Here is a 17,450-nt window from a genome sequence, read left to right as displayed (position 1 = left end):
GCATCCAACTTCAGCTTAGGTCATGATTTTGCTGTTCATGGGTTCAAGCCCCCATCGGGCTCTGTGCTGACACCTCAGAGCCTGGAGCCTACTTCAGATTCTGTGTCCCCGTCTCTCTCTGCCCAACCTCCACTGCACTTGCACTCTTGTCTATCTCTCTCTAAAAAATAAACATTAAAAAATATTTTTTTCTTTCAAGATTATTATGTGTTTGTTGTAGGAAGGTATCTCAATTGAACATCCACCAAAACTTTCTCCTGTGCAAATCTTTATTTACACAGATTTGCAAGATTCACCCCATGGCTACTTTTATTTTTATTACCCTCTCCCTCCAGTATATACAGAAAGGAGTATAACTGGCCACACAAGCTCTGGAGTCAGATTTCCTGGGTTCATGTGCGTATAACCTTGGGAGAATTACTTAACCTCTCTATATTCAGCTTCCTCATTTTTCAAATTAGAATTTCTAAAAGTGCCCACCTCAGAAGATATGAGAATTAAATCAATTAATACGGGTAGAGCATTTAGTGCCTACTATATAGGAAGTGGTCCCCAACCATTAGCTATTATTATTTTCATTGTTTCAAGAGTTCTTTATGACATTTGCTTTTCATTTAAAGATCTATTTAGATTGATGCTAGGTTTAAACTATTTCTATTCTTACTGCCCGCCATTGATATCTTGAATTTTCCATTTTTTAAAAAATGTATGTATTTATTTTGAGAGAGACAGAGACAGCACAAGCAGGGAAGGGGTACAGAGAAAGACAGAGAGGCAGAAAGAGAGAGAGAGAGAAAGAGAGAGAGAGAGAATCCCAAGCAGGCTCTGCCCAGAGCCCAGTGCGAGGCTCAAACTCACGAACCCTGAGATCATGGCCTGAGCCGAAACCAATAGTCAGATGCTTAATCAACTGAGCCACCCAGGCGCCACCTGAATTTTCCATTCTTTAAGTGTTTGCTTCAGACCTTGATATTTTGAAATGCATTTTCTAGCCTTTTTTTTTTTTCATTAAAAAACATATATACAAGTGATAAAATCTCTGTCTCTGTATACCTAACAATGTTTTTAAGTTGTCATCCAATATAAATGACCTCTTGCCTGGGCACAGAATTTTGGGGTAACTTTTCCTTCAAAGCTTTGTCTCTGATTCTTTTCTTCTGTATTTAATATTTGTGAAGAAATCTGCAGTCAAATCAGTCTGGTTTTTTCCCCTTGCTTCTTTTGAAAATGTTTACCTTCAAGTACACTTGTAAGATTGTTTCTTTATCCTTGAAATTTAAAATTTCTCCTGGCAGTGACTATGGGATGGCTTCTTTTTCTTATTTATATAGGAAGGCTTTCCAGCTATAGATTGAAATCTTTCTTTAGCTCAGTGGAGTTTTCTGTACCTGAACCTTTAGATACCACTGCTATTGTTGTGCCTTGCTGAAAAATAACAATGTTCCATGTTTCCAAATCTCTCTTGCATACCCTCCATATCCTTCTTAGGCCCTCTGATCACTTTCAGCTCCTTGTGTTGTGAGACACTTCCCAGCCTCAAGGTTCGTTGATTCCCCCTTCCAAATGTTTCTTAAATCTGCCTACCTCCCTCCGCCCCAACGACTCCCACACTATCAGATCTCCCTGCTTTCAGTCCTGCACCTCTACAATTCATTCTCTACTGAGCAGGGGGGTGGGGAAGACACACCAGCATCTCTTTTAAAATGTAAATTATGTCATTCTTCTCTCAGGTTGCAACATCCTTCAGTGGTTTCTGGTTGCACTTAGAATGAAATCCAGCCACCTCCTGGCTTCCATACACTGCCTGGTTTGGCCCGTGGAACCTAAGAGTTGTCCACCAGCCTAGCCAACTCTGTCCTGTTGGGATTGACGGCATCCCAGGATAGAGCTTGGGGTGCTGGCAGAGGCTAAGAAGGTAGAGCTTCTCTCATGGAATATGCCCAAAGTACAGCCATCAGGCTGAGGATAAAAAGAGGTGAAGATGCAAGAGGTGAGGGCACAGTATGGAGGAACAAGTGGTCCCAGTTTTAAAGGGCCAGTAGATTCTAGGTTCTGAAAATGTCTTAGAACCAGAAAGATGATAAAGAGCATGTTTATTGAGCACCTACTATGGGCACATGCTGTTCTATATATGGCTCACTTAATCTTTGCATCTTTATTAATTATTCCCTGTTTTGACCAAGAAATAGAAGCTCTGAGAAGATAAATAACTTGCCCAAGATCCCATGGTTAATAAAACAAAGATAAAATTCAGGTCTGCATGATTTCAAAGTTTCTGATCTTTCCCTCCATCTTGTGGCCTCCCTAAAAGGTGAGTTCCAACAAAGCATCTGGGGATGGAGCCAGGCAGAAGCGGAAGGCTTTAATAGGTCCCCAAGATGGGTAATCATCTCTTTGTTCTGCTCCAGAGACTTCCAATCTTTATATTAGACGAGGCTAAGTTTGGCTGAAGTAATAAATAGACCTCAAAATGTAGCAATCCTAGCAGATATTTCTGGCTGGAGGATAGCTTTTTCCCTTGTTCCCTCTTATGGATCCACTATGCTTGTCGCCCTGTCTCCACCTTGCAGAAGGAGGCCCTTTGTCACCTGTTCTTCAGGATCCTTGGAAATGGCAGAGCCAAGAGATGAAAGGAGCCTGGATTCCTGAGTCACTATATGGGAGCCCATCTATCGAACGCCCAATTGTTCTGTATCATAAGCAAAAAACACAAAACTTTCATTGTTGAAAAGCCACTGAGGAGTGCCTGGGCGGCTCAGTCAGTTAAGCATCTGACTTCAGCTCAGATCATGATCTCACAGTTCATGAGTTCAAGCCCCACATCGGGCTCTGTGCTGACAGCTCAGAGCCTGGAAACTGCTTCAGATTCTGTGTCTCCCACTCTCTCTGCCCCTCCCCTACTCATGCTCTGTCTCTTGCTCTCTCAAAAATAAAAGACACATTAAAAAATTTTTTTTGATAAAAAAAGAAAAGAAAAGCCACTGAGATTTTGGAGTTGTTTGTTATAGCAACCAGCATTAATTACACTAACTAATACAAGTAACATCCCAAGTTTAAAAATTGAAGCTCCAAGAGCCACGGTTTATATTTAAGTCTGCCTCATATCCAGTTCAGAGCTCCTGCCCCCACGGCGCCCTGCCCCTGGTGACCTGGAGCCTGTCCTGGATCAGGTTCTCGCTCTCTGGAACTCAGAGAAAGTTGCTTCTCCTCTCTGGGCCTCCTTTACCCATCTGCTGAATGAAAGCTCTGTCCTGGTTGGTGGCATGGGGCACTTTGAAGGCAAGTCTTACAGTTCCCCCGGCCCAAAGGCATCATTCCACAGTGATTCTATGTAGCATCACCACCCACGGTCCTTGGGTTCATTGCAAGAGGAGGGTCAAAAACTTTTTTTTTCCCCAGAAGAGTTATTCCAGCTGATTATGCAATCATCTACATTTAGAATGCCTTTATAGTAACCATGGCAACCATGGCATGTGTGTGTTTCAAACTTTGTTCCAAAGCTGCTGATGAAGATTAAAAAAAAATGGCTCTTTGTGTGGACATTACAAGGACTGAACTGGTTCTGTGCCCTCCTCTGTGGGGCTTAGTCTGGCTGCTGGCCATGAGGAGCCACGACCAGGAAGGGAAGGGCTTTCCTAATGGAGGTGACCATTATCTGAGCTGAACTTTGCCAAATGAACTGAGGTTTTCCAGGCACAGAAGAGAAACGGGGAACTCTGGCTGGAAGGTAGAGTGTGTGCAAAGGCCTGGAGAAATGAAGGTCCCTGATGTGTCCAGCAAGACAAGCAGATGGATATTTCTCGACTGTAAATATGAGGAGTAGACCGTGGCAGAGGCTAGGGAGTTACAGAGACTGTAAATATGAGGAGGAGACCGTGGCAGAGGCTAGGGAGTTAGACCACCAAGGAGTCTGTTATACCAAGCTCAGGAATTTAGACTCGAGTCTCAACTCCCCCGAGCCTCCCCCCACATCACCTCCAGACCTTCTGAGCCAGCATCTTTCAGGGTGGACCCAGGCAGCCATATTTTTAAGGCCTTTCCAACAGTATGATGGTCGCTCAAAAGACTAAGAACAGAACTACCATGTGATCCAGCAATCTCACTTGTGGATATATGTCCAAAGCAATTGAAAGCAGGGTCTCAACGAGGTATTTGTACATCCATGCTTGCTCCCAGCAGCATTACTCACAGTAGCCAAGAAGTAGAAGCCACCTAAGTGTCCACCAGTGGATGAAAGGATAGACAATATGGTCTACACAAACACTGAAATATTATTCGGTCTTCAAAGGAAGGAGATTCTGCCATGTGCCACAAAAGGGACGAGCACCTCCATCTTGAGGGCAGCGTGTTGAGTGAAATAAGCCAGACACTGAAACAAATATTCTATGCTTGCACTTATATGAGGTACCTCAAGCTATCAAATCCACAGGTGGCTGCTAGGGGCTGGGGGAAGGGAACGGGGAGCCGTTTCATGGGTAGAAGATGAAGAGGTGTTTTGTCGCACAACAATGTAAATATAATTAACATTCATCAACTGCATAATTAAAAATGGTTAAAATAGTACTTTTTTAAGTTAATTTTAATTTGTTTTAATGTTTATTTGTTTTTGAGAAAGAGAGACAGAGCATGAGCATGAGCAGGGGAGGGGCAGAGAGAGAGGGAGACACAGAATCTGAAGCAGGCTCCAGGCTCTGAGTTGTCAGCACAGAGCCTGATGCAGGGCTCAAACCCATGAACCGTGAGATCACGACCTGAGCTGAAGTCAAACGCTTAACCAATTGAGCCAGTTACATTTTACGCTATGTGTTTTCACCGCAATTTTAAAAAATAAAAACTTTCCGGGTGTATCTGGTGCCCCGCTGCCAAGAGCCCTGGGGAGCCATGGAGGGATTACTGTTATGGGTGTTATGAGATCAAACATTTCAGAAGGAGCAACCTGGCTGAAAAAATGGAGCAGGGGGTCATGTGAGATCAAATCTGAAGGTGGGAGACTGCAGCAGCCAGCCAAGAGAGACTGGGCTTCTGAAGTCCAGAACTAGGACTAGGAGAGGGTAGGAGAGCTGAGAGATGTCTTGTTTAAGTGGGTTTTACTGTCCCCATTTTACAGGTGAGAAAATGGGGCTCCAAGAGGTGTCTACCTTGTAGCAGGCCCAGAGTAGAGAGGATTCATTTTTAGGTAAGTCTGGTTCCAGGGGGTCAAGGACACACGGCTTACTGTGCCCTTAGGAAGCACATCAAAAGATGTGTGTAGACTTCAGGAAAAGGGAGACTCTCTTGCTGGAGGAAATGGCTGAAAGGCCTCTAGGTCATGCCACAGGGGCTTAGGCCGGACCCCAGATAGGGTATATAACCCTGAAAGTCAAAGATGCTTGTGTCCAAAAGGCCTCTGGCTTCTAGAAGGCTGCTGCAAGCTTCAGGGACCAGAGCTGCCCCTGATCTTGGCCAGAAGAGGCAACGTATGCCAGCAGGAACTCAGCCTCCTCCCAGGCCTCAAGGACATTTCATTCTCCCCTCCCACCTCAGGGCCTTTGCACTGCTCTTCCTCTTCAGGGAAATTGCTTTTATCTCCCACTTTCTCACATCTGCTTAACCTTTATTCCTCTTTCAAATAGCAGTTTTAATTGCAAATAAGCATTCCTTCACACACACGCACATGCACACACATGCACACCAGAGCAAGCCAGTGCTCCTCGTGGTCCCTTCTCATAGTCCCCTGTATTTCTACCAACCCAGTTGGTCCCCCAGAAGAAACATATGGCACAGCCAGGCTGAGTAACCCAAGGTTTAAAAGAGACCATTTACAAAGATAAGTCAAGGTGAAGGGAAACACAGAGTGGCTTAGGCGGTGCTCCAGAGCCAGAAACAGTGGGGCAACATTAACACCCCTTGGCCTAGTGGGGAGGAAGCTGTACCAGAACCTGAGAGCTGAGTGGAGAGCTGTACCATTCAGTAAGGACACAGCCAAGTTCCAGTGATCTGGGGGAATAAATACCCCATTTCCCTCCCTCCCTCTGGTCTCTGGCCAAGCCCCCATTGGCCCACACTCCAACCTAAAAGCAGAGGACAGAAGAGCCTTTGATGCAGTCCACAGTGATCAGCTTCCAGGGCACAGAGAAAGGGTAGAGCGGGGGGGGGGGGGGGGGGGGAAGGTAGAGTGTGGATCTGGAGAGGCAAACAGAAAGCATGTAGCCCACCTGGCCCCACCCTATAATTAGGGGGATATGGAAGTCTGTTTGATTATTTAAAGCCTGACTGTCCCTGACAAGATGCTTTTGCTTTGCCACAGGGCAAGTTCTTTCACAACACCCGTTTGGGTAGTTGAAATGGTTTTATTCTTGGGAGTCAATGGGCAGGCCATCTGACTGTCCCATTCGACCTTGAACTTCAGCCCCATCCAGGAGAGGGGCCTGGAGTAGATCAGCTGCACTGACATACTGAATCCCCCTCCACAGACTCAGAGCTGGACCCCACTGTCCCAGACTCAGTCTGGGACCCCAGGTGACCACAGTCCGACTGCCCACCAACTCCTTGGCAGGTCTCGTCCACCCTTCTGCCACATCTGATCCCTGTATATGAATACCAGCCTGATTGTCTTAAAGTCACCATGCCTCCTCCAATAGTGCAGTCAGGACCACAGACTGCCCATGACTGTTACTGCCTGCCCACCACCCAGTCCTGTGGCCAGATTATACCCCATCCTACCACACCTTACCCAGCCCAGTCCAATTGTCTTCCCTTATGGCTACTGCTAACAGCTTCTGCATAACATCCAACCAATTAAGGTGGCCAGGGGGCGGAAGGCACCTGTAGGCTTTGTTCCCAAGACAAGCTTCAAGCCAGTAAGGTCTGGTTCTGCCTTCCCATCATATCGCTCCACATGGAGAAGAATATCAAGTTGGCTGTGTATGGATGCAAAAGTTGTTCACTGCACTGCCTAGCTGGATGGGACAGTGAGGGTTAAAACCCAGCCCATGCCCCCCTGGCAAAGCTATGCACCTGGCATGAGAAAGCGTGCCTTTCTCTAATTTGAACAAAGATGTCTTTGGGCCAGCGGGCCACCTTGAAACAGATCCTATACAAAATCTGGGCAAAAGAGCTTGTGCCCAACACATCTGGGGCCTGGAATATTCTCTATATATCTCTGAATTTCAGGAAGTCAGATGGCTTCAAGGCCAGTCCTTCCTGTGGAAATTCATTACACAAAAAAAGACCTTCTGGAGTAACAAAAGATATCACTGCAATTACATTTATTACAAAAAAAAAAAGCATGGCAATCAATGTCTCATGCACAGACTGTGTTTCAAATGCCCTTAATCAATGGCTGTGCTAATTACACATTTATTGCAATTAATTTCATTTCAATTATGCCTTAATTACTAACCTTGAGTGAGACTGGGCAGCTTAGAGAATTTGTGTCACCACAGAGCTAGGACCCAGAGATAAGTTGCCATCGTCCTTCGACTGAAAGATGCTGCTGGGTTAAAAGTTGGTTTATTGGATCAAGGCCTTCTTTGGGGAGGAGGAGGCTGGTTTCTCCAGGGAGGCAATTCATAATGTGAGTCTGAAATTGAATGCAGGAAAGCAAGCAGCTGTGCTTACTAATTAACTGGAGCTGGTGTTTAATTTGCTTCGTATTGATGCCGATTCCTCACTGGTTCATTGGCTGTGGTCAGAGGATAAATGCCTTCAGAGTTCATGCTTTTGTGGTGTCCTCAGCCTCTGGCTTAGTCCCACCTGCTCCTTCCCTTCCCTCCAAAGGAGGGCTCTTTCTTACACCCTCCTCATGTCTACAAGGCTCAGCTCTGCATTTCTGGGGCAGGGTCCAGGGAAGGTGTCCTTGACATTGATGGCCTGCCCATTGATTCCCAAGAATAAAACCATTTCAACAACCCAAACGGGTGTTGTGAGAGAACTTGCCGTGTGGCAAAGCAAAAGCATCTTGCATGATAGACAGAACTCAGGCTCTAGAACCCCCAAGTCCTAGGTTCAAGTCTCAGTTCTGATCATTCCTAGCTCTGTGGGGCTTTTTTTTAATATGAAATTTATTGTCAGATTGGTTTCCATACAACACCCAGTGCTCATCCTAGCTCTGTGGTCTTGAGCAAGCCATTTAATCTCATGAGTCAAGTAAATGAAAAACAAAAGGGCCCAGCAGTTGGTAGGAGCTCCAAGTGTCAAGTGCCTTCCACAATAAACCCCTTTCTAGGGCTTACAGAAAACCTGCCTCTGGGACATTTCTTTGTTTCTAGGAGAGCAGATATTTCCACAAAACACCTTTTTGAACCAGCTCAGGAGGAGGGAACTGTAGAAATATCCTAGTCCAGATCTTCATCTTAAAGATGGGGAGACTGAGGGCAAGCAAGGGAAAGCTGGAGGGCATATTGTGAGTTGATGCCAGAATTAGACTAGAACTAGGTAACCTGATTCCCAATTCTAGAACTTCCCTGCCACATGACAAGATAGCCTCTTTAGAAAGCCATTTGTCAGTATCTGGTAAAGACCGAAGACATACAAATATCCCATATGTGTGATCAAGGAGAAAGGTATAAAGATGTTTCCATGCAGGATTGTTTGTCATCAGAAACAAAAGTATGGACAACGTAAAAATCCCTCAATAGAAAAACACAGAGGCAAATTGTGCTGGAATAGCCACAGCAGCTAAAATGCATGTACTTGATCTATGTCATCAGCATGGAGGAAATTCTAAAACTTAATGTTTGGGGGGCTCTTGGGTGGCTCAGTCAGTTAAGCGTCTGACTTTGGCTCAGGTCACGATCTCGCGGTCTGTGAGTTCGACACCCGCGTCAGGCTCTGTGCCGGCAGCTCAGAGCCTGAAGCCTGCTTCGGATTCTGTGTCTCCCTCTCTTTCTGCCCCTCCCCCGCTCATGCTGTGTCTCTCCCTCTCTCAAGAATAAACATTAAAAAAACTTTTTAACTTAACATTTGAATTTTTAAAATCAAGTCTCAAAATGTTTACAGCACAGTATCCCTTATTTAATTTCTTTTTGAGAGAGAGAGCACGTGAGAGCAGGAGAGGGGCAGAGAGAGGGAGAGAGGGAGATTCTCAAGCAGGCTCCACACTGTCAGTGCAGATCCTGATGTGGGGCTCAAATTCATGAACCTAGAGATCATGACCTGAGCCAACACCCAGAGTCAGATGCTTAACCAACTGAACCACCCAGGTGCCCCACTTATGTTAATTTTTTAAATTCACAAAGGCAAAGAGAGAGATTATAAATACATCCATATGTAATGTAGGTATTAAAACATGAGCAGGAAGAATATGTCAACTGAGGACAGGGGTGACTGGAGGACTGGAGAATAGGATTGAGGAGGGGGCAAAGGGCACTTAGACACGAAGCATAGCATTTTACTTATCCTTTTAAGAAATATTTAAAGCAAATGATTAAATGTTCACATGTGCTAGTTTGGGATGATAGTGTCTTGGTTCTTCTTACTTTCCAAATTCCTCATTCTGTTTGCAACATTTCATCAACACAGAAGAAGTAAAATGGTCAAGCGCTGGTAATCATTATCGACTAAGAACAGAGATACTTAACTTTGAGACGATTGTAGGTTAACACTCAGTGCCACCAGAGATAATGTGACCACACATCCCAGCCTGACAGGCCCCAAACAGAGCTTGCAGGACATCAAAGATACTCAACAAATATTAAATGAATGGATTAATTAAAGAATTAAACCTTAGTAGCTACTCAACAATGCATTTTCTCTCCTTTGCTTATAAAATTTCACAGGAAAATCAGCAAAATGGACACAGTGAGACATAGATCAGTGATGAGTTCATTGCAGGTACTTAGATCCTAGACTCTTGGAGAGGGATGATGGTGGCAGGGATTAGGGAGAGGGTAGTAGAAATGGAGAGAAGTGGACAGATTTCAAAGATAACTAGATGAAATTAGTAGGATGCACTGATGGACTATTCATGGTGTCAAGTCCCATCTTGGACACAGTGCATCTAAGGAGCAACCCAACCTTCGAAGGGTAACATGCACCTTCAGTTTCCCTCCAGCACTGATAACATCTCCTCCTGGGACTCTGTGTGCTGGGCTCAGCCCTACACCAGGGCAGTGCCCATTGGCTGAGTGCCCCCAGAGGGTTCCCTGCTTCCATCCCGTGGATTTTCAGGAAGGCTCTGGTGACTCAGATGTTAGTTTGCAGGCTGTCAGGCGGACTTTGAAGCAGCAGGTTGGCCTAAGCAGAGAGAGGAAGGTCTCTCCCTCTCACCTCTGCATTGTCCAACTTCTGACAATTCAAGTGGCCTGGATAAGAATGTTCCCCAACCTCACCACTAGGCTTCTATCCTGACTGGATCCCCAGGGGGATCCACGCTAGAGCCTGTCTGTCACCTGCAGGACAGGGGCTGGTGCCAATTACATAAAACTATGAAAGGGTTCCTGGCCCCCAAGTTGCTAAGGAAATTCTCTGCTCTGACAGCATTGGCACGCGTCCGACAGCCAACGTCTGCCTTCACATCCCTTAAAACGGAACATAGAGGAAAACCCTTCTGTGAGTGGAAGCTTGACAGTGCGAGTGAAAATTATGCAAAAAGTGATTAGCATAATCAAATCTTTGTGGGTCACGCTGGAAATGCCTTTTCTTCAAACATGAGTCTTGCTCTTGGGTCTCGTCCATTCTTTTTCTGTCTTGAAAAGTGTGGAAATGTTGGCTTTATCCAGATGGACTCACTGACTCTGGGTGGCTGCAAATGGATTCCCCAAAGGCTGTGCACAGTTGGTTTTCTTTCAGCTTTTCTTAATTTTCATTTATTTTTCTTCTACCCTCACCTGGCACTGGGCCAGTGCTTTTGGGTTGAATAAATTTAAATGTCATTACTGATAATAGGAAAATCATGCCCACCTGTGAGCCATGCCACACACTATAACTTTCCAGAAGAGGGGATTATAGGCCATCAACAGCCTCCCTCCCACTTATCCATCAATCCATCAGCCACCAGTACACCAAGTCCCAGTTATAAGTTTCGTGCAGCTCCAGGGTGCCTCCAATTATCTCAATGACTCTTGCAAACTTCTCAAAAATTTCTCAAAACAAATTGAATTTTCATTCAGTATCCAGTTAAAAATAAGTTCATATCATGCGAGACTTCAAAGCAGAGTTTCTTTGCCTGGATTGGACAGGTCTATGGAAACAATTCAGTGATCTTTGAACTTAGGCAGGAAAAAAATTACTCTTTTTTCCCACTGAAACTTAGTATTTTCTTCCATTATGAATATGGGCAACAAACCACAGTAGTATGAGAAGGACAAGGGGCGCCTGGGTGGCTCAGCCGGTTAAACGCCTGACTTCGGCCCAGGTCATGATCTCATAAGCTCATGGGTTCGAGCCCCGCATCGGGGTCTGTGCTGACAGCGTGGAGCCTGGAGCTGCTTTGGATTCTATGTCTCCCTCTCTCTCTGCCCCTCTCCGGCTCACACTCTCTCTATCTCTGTCAAAAATGAATAAACATTTTATTTTATTTTTTTTCAACGTTTTATTTTTATTTTTGGGACAGAGAGAGACAGAGCATGAACGGGGGAGGGGCAGAGAGAGAGGGAGACACAGAATCGGAAACAGGCTCCAGGCTCTGAGCCATCAGCCCAGAGCCCGATGCGGGGCTCGAACTCACGGACCGCGAGATCGTGACCTGGCTGAAGTCGGACGCTTAACTGACTGCGCCACCCAGGCGCCCCTAAACATTTTAAGAAAAGAAGAAGAAAGACCTGGGCTTTCACCATTTAAACCCATGGATTTTTTTCATATCACCTAACAGTTGCTATATACGTCATATATTTTGAAATATTTACATTCAACACGACTTACAAATTTTTTTTATCATTTATTTATTTTTGTGAGACAGAGCACAAGCGGGGGAGGGGCAGAGAGAGAAGGAGACACAGAATCCGAAGCAGGCTCCAGACTCCGAGCAAGCATTCAGCACAGAGCCCCATGCGGGGCTCAAACCCACAAACTGTGAGATCATGACCTGCCAAAGAAGGTCACTTAACCAGCTGAGCCACCCAGGCGCCCCTACATTCAACACTATTTTAAATTCTCCTCTAGGTTGATAGTTAAAGCATTAATAAAGAAGCACACTTACCAAGATATCACAAAATTGTTTTTCTTAACATTTGTATAACTATCTTTCAATATAATTGGTTTTCTTTGGATTCCTATGTATTTGTTACGCATTTAAAACCTTTATATTGAGCAGAGATCCATAGGCTTCACCTGGCTATTGGTGGGGAGGGATCCATAGAGAAGAACAAGTCTAGGAACTCTGCTGTGGAGGGGGAGAAAAAGGGGCACGAGGGAAAAATGTTTAATTTAACAACCATGGACAGAGAAGCTGTTAAGATGCCATCTTGTTCTGAGCTTACTCAAAGGATAAGATGTCCAAGGATAGAAGCAACAAGATTCCACCTCTCTTCCACCCCTCTTCCTAAACAACACTTCTCAAACTTTAATCTCATGTGGTAAAGAACTGGGGCGCCTGGGGGGCTCAGTCAGTTAAGTGTCCGACTTCGGCTCAGGCCATGATCTCACGGTTTGTGAGTTGGAGCCCCGCATTGGGCTCTGTGCTGACAGCTCAGGGCCTGGAGCCTACTTCAGATTCTGTGTCTCCCTCTCTTTCTGCTCCTCCCCCACTCATGCTCTGTCTCTCTTTCTAAACAATAAATTAACATTAAAAAAAAATAAAATCATGAGGTAAAGAATTAAGCCTTGCCCAAGGAGAGATTCTGGCCTTTGTTCCTGGCTCCTAGGAGGTAACCTCCAAATCCTTAAAATTTCCTGGGAGATAGAGGTGAGAATTTGGAGGTGGTTTGTTATGCAGCTATAGGTGACTGATATACCCCTGAACACTAATGCATACCCCACCTGACTGAACTTTCTGCCCCTCTATTTTCTGTAAGTCAGTCCCCCAAGACCCTATCCCACGTTAGAAGCAAACCTTGTGCCAGTTCCCAGCCTTCCCCCTTCACTTTCTCTGTTTCTATTTTGATTCTCATTAACTGTGTGATCTTGGAAAAAATATTTAACTCCTCTGAGCTTCACTTCTGTAGAGTTGTTGGGAATGTTGGGAACACAAACACACCTTCATGTTTATAAACTCTCTAGGACAATTCTCAGTATGCAGAGGATGTTCAACAAATGGTAGTGGATCAGCCATTCCAGATGGATTCCTGAGAACTAGTGTGAGCATCACTGCACTGAGGCGTTACAGAATGAGCCAAAAGCTAAGATGGATGGATGATGGATACACAGGGATCTGGTTGGATAACTGAATAGATGAATGGAAAGATAGATGGACGGAGGAGGGATGGAAGGATGGATAAATTAAGATGTGTGTACCTTTGGAAGGGCATATAAACAGATGGTTGAATCATTTATGGGTGGAGAACGGAGCCCCTCATCCCTGTGGACACCCAACTACCTCACATTTGCTTCTTTGCCTCTTCCTTCTAACTCCCACTCATTCCTCGCCTTCACAATCAACTCCTGGGTTTATTTTAAGTGTCCTATTGAACAAATCACAAAACCTAAATTGGCTGGTTGAGGGTTTCTAGCATTCTAATTGTGAAGCATGCTTCTGAATGACTTAGGAGCTGAGGGGAGCTTGAAAAAAGCCCAAGATGCTGAGAGAAAATGAGAAACATGACATTTTGAAAAGGAAGCCAATTTTCTTTAACTAAAACTGTTGCCTCTGTAAACCATATTATAAATCCAATAAATTCACATAATTCTATGGTAAGTCCTTCACAAAAGAGAGAGAGGAGGGGAAAGGAAGAAAGAAAAAAGGATAAGAAAAATGTTGCAGAGATTTCCAAAGCCTTCCACCCTTTAAAAACAATTGCTTTGAACCTTATCATAGTTATTAAGAGTTAAACTACCTGAATTCAAATACAGGCTCCATCAATTCCAAGTGGCATAACCTTGGGTAAATCATGTACCCTTTCCATGCCTCAATTCCTTCATTTATAAGATGCAGATGATAATAATACCTGCTTCATTGCGTAGCTGTGAGGATTACTGAGATAATATAGGTAAAGCCCTTAGAAATGTTCCAGATATATGGTAAATTCATGGTAAATGTGAGCAAATATTATTACTATTACTCCCACATACAGTCACTAGGTGAAGAATACAGCAGCAGGCAGGACTTGGGTGACCTAGATGCCCTAGGGAATACAAATGAACTTGTCACTGCTCTGAAGATTCTTATCATCCCCTACAGCTTCACATATTTATATTCTCTGCCCTGATTATCACCCCCAACCATGATCCTGACATCATGTAACCCAAGTATGGATGTGGATTATGTGGTCCAGTCTCAACATAATGTTCTATTGAAAGAAACAATCCAGGAACCAAAAAGTAATTTAAAGTATTCAAATATTTGCTCAGCATGTCTAAGAATTTCAAAGGGAGACATGCATTAACACACAATAAGCATCTTTAAAACCTCCTCTCACTGCTGCTTTCAATCTCTCACATAGCATCTCCCCCGAAATTCACCCTCTCTCCTCACTCTCAACCTCCCAACCATGAGGCTTTTCTATTTCTTACCCCTCCATGTATTCCCATATTAGCTCTTCACCACGTAAACCATCTCAACCATCTGACAGCATTAGTGCCTTCTGCCCATTTCCTACTTTACCTGGATTCTGAACAACAAAGGTGAGCTCAGGAGGTGACCAAGAAGGCCAGAATTCTTACCATAGAATCAGGGAAAGTTAAAAATACTCATTCATAACTGTTGTCTCTGCTACACCAAGTTCTCTGAAATCTCCTGCCTTGGCTCAAGCTATTTCCTCTGCCTATAATGCACTTCAATTCTTTTGAGAGGCTTTTGGTTGGATCTGCATCTGTGTTGTGACAGCTGGTAATGAGGCTGGGATGGAGAACAAAGGAGGTGTGAGGTCTAGTCTGGGCAGTCTGACTAATCTCCAGTCTGGTTTGGAAAATGCGGAATGTGCTCCCACATAGATTGGGTGACCCCTGGCTGAGCATGTGGTCCAGGAGACACAATGGCTAGTAAAGAGTTGAACTAATTGACCCCCAAAAACATAGGTCTTATGGCATTTAGGACAAAAGAGCCCCACGATGGGGACAAAAGGGAGGACTGGGAAGTAGGGCAATGTTCACCCACAATGTTCATAGCCACCAAATGCCACCCACTAGTCTCGATGAGGCAAGAGCCTCAGACTTGGAGGGTAGCACAAGATTCTCCAGACCAGCAGGCCCATGGTGGCATCTCTGTATCTTTACCTCCACCCCCTGCAATGTGGAGCCTGTTTCCCCTAGACCAGACCTTTGGAAAAACACCTTAGCAAGCTCATCTTTCACACTGTAGTTTACAGTTTTCAGTCTACTTTTACCTTTGTCCACATGAACCCATGAGACCACCAGAAGTGGAATCCCAGCTCTGGCCATAACTCCATTGACTTTGAGCATGTCACTACCCCTCTCTGGGGCTCAGTTTTCTTACCTGAAAAATGGGAGTGTATTAGTCAGGATAAATTGAGCTATGCTGCATAACAAACAAGGCTCAAAACTCAATGCCTTTATACTACAACAACTTATTTCTTGTTCATAATATCCAAGGTGAGCCTGTGAAGAACTCTGCTCAACACAATCACACAGACTGAGAATCTGTACCCTCTTGTAGCTGAACCATCTGAAACACAGGCATCTATATTCATATGGCAGAAGAACTAAATTAGAGCAGGCTTCTAACTACCTCAGAAGTGACATGCATTACTCCCACTCATATTTTATTGGCCAGAACTAGTCACCTGGCTCTGCCTAATTCCAAAGAAACCAAGAAATATAAGAAAACAAATGGATCTTTAGTAAGCAATACTGTCTCTGCCACAAGGTACAATAATAATACCTCCCTTACAAAGTAACTCAAAGGATTAGATGAACAATTATATTTCAAAAGGATTTTAACATTTAAACCTCAGTAAAATATTCACTGTGCAGCTTCTATCTGCTAGGCCTGATGCTCAGTGCCAAGAATATCCTCATGGAGCTTACAGACTAGTGCATGAGACAGACAAAAATCAGATAATCCCACCAATGAGAGTGTAAGGAAGCACTGAGACAGGTGCACTGAGAGAGAGAGATGCATGGTGATGTAACAGGGAGCCCAGAATCATCTGGGGGTCCAGGAAGTATTCTCTGAGGTCATTCTTGAGTTAAGATCTGAAGGATCAGCAACCATTAAGTAGACAAGCAGTTAAAGAGAAGGTACAAAGAGCACTGATAGCAGAAGAAATAGTATAGACAAAGGCCCAGTGGCAGGAAAATTCCAGCTTGCTTGGAGGACTGAGAAAAAGTCCAAGAGGCTTGAGTCCTGAGACCAAAGGGCAGCATGGCATGACAGAGAATCATTGAGTTCAGCAGGGGCCATACCTTGCAGGCCAGGACAAGGATTTATCAAACTGTGATAACAGTTAATTGTGGTCATTGTTACCACTTTGCAGAAGTAGAAACTGATCCCCTGAGAGGCCAGGAGACCCAGTTAGAGTCACACAGCCATCAGAGGAGGAGCTAGAAACCTGATTCAAGTCCTAACTACTGTGTGGCCTCCTCCAAAAGCTTCAGGGCAATTCAGGACTAACCTCCTTCTCCCCCATCAGGAACAACCCTAGATCCTTCCTGGGGCGCATTCAGCCTCCCAGCCAGTGATGCATGCCAATACACAGTGTTGGCCTGGGCTGGGCCAGCCCCACGGATGGCAGCTAGGATGGCTGAGGCCAAGAGCTGGGAAGAGACCACAGAGACCTCAGGCACTTCCCTTCCATACCAGCTGCACTGCTGTTGCACCACAGGGCTTTAGGCAAGTAATTTCCCCCTTCCAGCCCTCAGTCCCCCAATCTCTGAAATGAAAACATTGAACCAGATGGTCTTGAGGTCCCTTCCAGCAACAGGAGGCTTAGGTGTGTTTTCCAGCTGAGTAATGAAGGGGGAAAGTGAATAGGCTCTGAACCCAGTCTTTATCTGGAGAACCGCAATTTGCCAAACAAGAAAATCAAAGGGAAATTGCAAAGATGATGAGGGATGAACCTTTTTTAGGAACAACAACCTAATCACAAGTCACTGCTAGAGAAGAAATGTCACAAAAACCTTGATTTGCAGCTTTAGGGAGCAGCATGCCATGGAAGACAGGCAATTAACAACGTGAGAAGCTTCTCAGAGGCACAGATGAATCATGGAAGGCAGTGCCTATAGGCTGGAAAGGATGCCAGACAGCACGTGATCAAAATCCTAGTCTGATTCATAAAGTCCTTGTGGAGCTGCTCCAGCAAGAAGCCAGTCTGAATCTTCCTGAACTCCCCTTGTAGTAGGAAGCTTCATACCCATTCCCCTTTTGGACAGTGGCCAGCACAGTGCAATGCACATAGAAAGAGCTCAATACATAATTT

At 44.8% G+C, this 17,450-nt stretch overlaps 1 long non-coding RNA gene across 18 annotated transcripts in view; it reads right to left on the bottom strand.

Moving 5' to 3' along the window:
- LOC102899405 overlaps positions 1-17,450 on the bottom strand; it is a 142,533-nt gene that overhangs the window by 20,675 nt on the left and 104,408 nt on the right. Inside the window, exon 11 of one of the 18 annotated variants that reach the window (XR_006595159.1) lies at positions 11,962-12,301. The exons of 16 other annotated variants lie outside the window; for them this stretch is intronic. This is a non-coding gene — a long non-coding RNA (uncharacterized LOC102899405). Of the gene's footprint in view, positions 1-11,961; positions 12,302-12,606; positions 15,509-17,450 lie in introns of those variants that run through there. One more of the 18 variants, XR_006595155.1, reaches the window with a different exon arrangement.

The sequence above is a fragment of the Felis catus genome, chromosome A3 (assembly GCF_018350175.1).
Source record: "Felis catus isolate Fca126 chromosome A3, F.catus_Fca126_mat1.0, whole genome shotgun sequence".
In the NCBI taxonomy this organism is placed as follows: domain Eukaryota; kingdom Metazoa; phylum Chordata; class Mammalia; order Carnivora; family Felidae; genus Felis; species Felis catus.
Note: the sequence above shows the minus strand (reverse complement) of the source record. Positions and strands in the feature narration are given on the sequence as shown.